The sequence below is a fragment of the Cervus canadensis genome, chromosome 6 (genome assembly GCF_019320065.1).
Source record: "Cervus canadensis isolate Bull #8, Minnesota chromosome 6, ASM1932006v1, whole genome shotgun sequence".
NCBI classification, from domain to species: domain Eukaryota; kingdom Metazoa; phylum Chordata; class Mammalia; order Artiodactyla; family Cervidae; genus Cervus; species Cervus canadensis.
Window position 1 is genome coordinate 67,245,429 of NC_057391.1, and position 3,817 is coordinate 67,249,245.

Consider the following 3,817-nt stretch of genomic DNA (forward strand, 5'->3'; position numbering starts at 1 on the left):
AAAAAAAATACCTCATAATGAAAGTTTCACATATAGCTTCTTATAGAATATTGGTCAGAACAGGTTATATGCCCCCAAGTCTAAAGGATACTGGGAAATATAAAGAGGGGATATTTGATGAGTCTTAATAAACTGTTCAAATATTCATATCAGGCACTTTAAGAATATAAAGATGAATCAATTTTTCAAGATGTTTATAATCAAATCATGGAGATAATAAAATGTGTCCAAGAAAAATAAAAAATCTGAGGTAGAAGATTATAAGCATGAGGAAAAGGGCTCAGATAAAGTGATGTGGCAAACTGCTGCCAAGTGCAGATATCAAGGGCTTCCCTCATAGCTTTGGAAACTGTAGGATTTGTTCATGGGGGACTGATGAATAGAGATCATTCTGATCTAAGAAATAGCCAGGGCATGGAAGAGTACAATTATAGAGCACTTACAGAGATGAGTGACTAGGTACATTTTTCTAGAGCTTAATGTAGGTAAACTGGGAATTAAAAATAGAAAAATTGGTTGGGCTCAGGTTGTGAAGGACCTAGATGCCAGGTTAGTCTTTGGATTTTTTTTTTTAAAGAGTTTTAATGAGACGTAAATAGATGTCATTCAGGAAAAGACAGCAGCAATTAAAATGGATTTGAGAGGAAGAAAACTAATGGTAAGGAGGCCAACTAGCAGGCTATTAAAGTTGTTTTGATGCAGGGCACTGAGAAAGAGGAAATAATAATATAAACGGGGTGGGGGTGCAAATACTAGGAATATTTCAGTCAACTGAACTTGGTACCTGACTGAATGCAAGAATAGTAAAAATTGATCCAAAGAATTTGGGGAAGAGAAATTCATAAATCTCATTAATGGAAATTTTACAACACAGGAAGAAAAGCTGGTTGTAGAAGAATAACTAGTTAATGTTTGGCCAAGCAGAACCTGAAGTATAGATGAGACACATAGGTGAAGGTATCTAGCTGACTACTAGAATATGAAAAGGAGGTTAAAAAAGAAAAGGAGGCCAAAATCAAAGTTGATGATTGAGAGTTAGGAGTCATCCAGGTAGGGGGAATAATCCAAGTTATAAGGTTGGATGAATCTGCCAGGAGACAGGAGAGACAGTATATAGAGGTATGAGAAGCGACCAAGAGCACATCCTTAAGAAATACTTATTTATTTGAGTTCAGAGAAGAAGAAAGACAGAGGGAGGGAGCACACTCAAGGGAGGAATTTCAAGTGTGGGCACTTTCAACAATGTCTAATCCCACAGAAAGCCTGATGGTAATGATGACTAAATTGGTTATTGAATTTGGCCACTAGGAGGGATAGGTAAGAAAGGTGATACTTGCTTAAAGAAATAAAGGCATTAAAGGAAAGTGTGGGCTTTTAGAAAAAAGACAGGAGAAACATATAGGCTAAGGGGGAGAATACAATGTGGGGGGGGGGGGAACTGTAGATTCAAGAAGGACAGGAAATAATTGATGAAACCAGTGGATGAAGACAGAATCAGCACCTGGTTCTCCTTGACCCCTATGCCTATCGCCCCAAAGAAGCAACTACCCACCCCCTGTCTTTGTCTTTGCCTATGTATTAACACTAATTCATTTTATCCGGACACACAACAACATCACTTTCTGGTCTGTTCCTGCCTTCCTTGGATCCTGACTGCTGCTCTGGAACCTGGAAAGCTCTCCTTGCAGCAGATGCTTGATACTTACCTCTGATACGTTGGCCTCCTCTTGGTCCACAGCTCACACTCACTTCTAGACTTTTGTCAGCTTTCATCTAGCCTAGAAAAAAAATCCTACCCAATCTAGTCTCTCCACAGGACCTCCATAGGACTAGGTACAGGCCCTTGAGGGTAAAGATTAAATTTAGAATGTAGAAAACCTAATTCTTTTTCAGAGATAGAAAAAAGAGACTACAAGGGAGATGAAGAAAAGTTCGAGCTGGAGATGAAGAAGATTCATGTCAGATGGTTAAGTGTAAGGCAGTCATCTGCAGAGCATGCAGGTGGCAACAGTAGGATTTCAGAAGAAAGACTGCTTATAAGCTTAATATTTATAATTTGCATTGCTTTCTCTAACTGACTGCTATTATACTGGGCTGGCTTCCCTGCTGGTTAGAGGTTAAAGTGCCTGCCTGCAATGCGGGAGACCTGGGTTTGATCCCTGGGTCGGGAAGATTCCCTAGAGAAGGAAATGGCAACCCACTCCAGTATTCTTTCCTGGAGAACCCCACGGACAGAGGAGCCTGGTGGGCTACAGTCCATGGGGTCGCAAAGAGTCGGACACGACTGAGCGACTTCACTTTCACTTTCACTTTCATACTGGGCTGGCAAAAAATTCATTCTGGTTTTCCTGTAAGATGTTATGGAAAAAGGAGAATGTACTTTCTGGCCAACTCAATAATTTTATAGTACATTTTTCTCAGCTCTGCTAGACTCTAATTCTTCAAATGGAGAATTCCAAAATTATCAAAGAGCTTTCTGACTGCTCTTTATCAAAGGCATTCTAATATGCTCTCTCTCTGGAAGGCAATATTGTCAAATGAATAATCAACTTGAATTTTCATCAAAGTGTTTTAAGGTGTTCTGTTTCTAAAAGTTCTTCAGTAACTCCAGTGGAGTTAAATGTTAAATGTCCACAATAGTTATTCTACTTAGTACACATCTATCCAAAACAAACAGATAAGCAAACCAAGAAAACCACCTGAGACTGACTTTCCAGATTGGATTGGTTAGGGATTCTGAAGTCAGGCAGCATTTGATTATCTATTGCATCACTTACTAACAGTATAGTATAGCAAGAAAGAGCAGAAGGGCATTGTGGTATCAGACTTCCTGGGTCCAAATTATGACTCTCTGACCTAGTCAACTCAGGGAAATAACTCCCCCAAAGCCTCAGTTTCTGTTATCTGTGATGATAATACAAAAGTGCAGTCATCATGTAGACACATAAGACTATGGTGAAGGTTGCATGAGGTGGGTCATACATGTGGGGTTAAGAGCATGAGCTCTGGGTCATGCTGCTTGGACACCAGCACTGTCATGGGCTAGCTCTGAGACCTTAGGTAAGCTACTCTCTATGCCTCAGGTTCCTCATCTGGAAAATCAGAAAGATAGTGTGTATTCCACAGGACTGTTGTAAAGATTGAATGACATGATAATATGAAGGACTTAAGGAATTCTCTGGTGGCCCAGTGGATAAGAATCTGCCTGCCAATGCAGGGGACATGGGTTCAACCCCAGGTCTGGGAAGATCCCACATGCCACGGGGCAACAAAGCCCGTGCTGCACCTGCTGAGCCCAAGTGCTGCAGCCACTGAAGCCCGACTGCCTAGAGCCTGTGCTCTGGAGCAAGAGAAGCCACTGCAGTGAGAAGGCCACTCACTGCAAGGAAGAGGAGCCCTGCTCGCCGCAACTAGAGGAAAGCCCTCACAAAGCAACAAAGGCCCAGAGCAGCCATAAATAAATAACATTCTTAAGAAATATAAAGGGCTTAGCATAGTGTCTGAGGCATAATGAGTTTGTAAATAAATACTATTGTTTTGTATTCAGCACAATGTCTGATATTGTATTGTCAGCACTCAATAAATGGTTCTAAATTATTCTAAAGGGAAAGCTTTTAGTGTCTCTTTAAGACTACTTTGCATGCCTGCTAAGTCACTTCAGTCATGTCTGACTCTGTGTGACCCTATGGACTGTAGCCTGTCAGGCTCCTCTGTCCATGGCATTCTCCAGGCAAGACTACTTGAGTGGGTTGCCATGCCCTTCTGCAGGGGATCTTCCCAACCAAGCGATCGAATCTGTATCTCTTATGTCTAACCT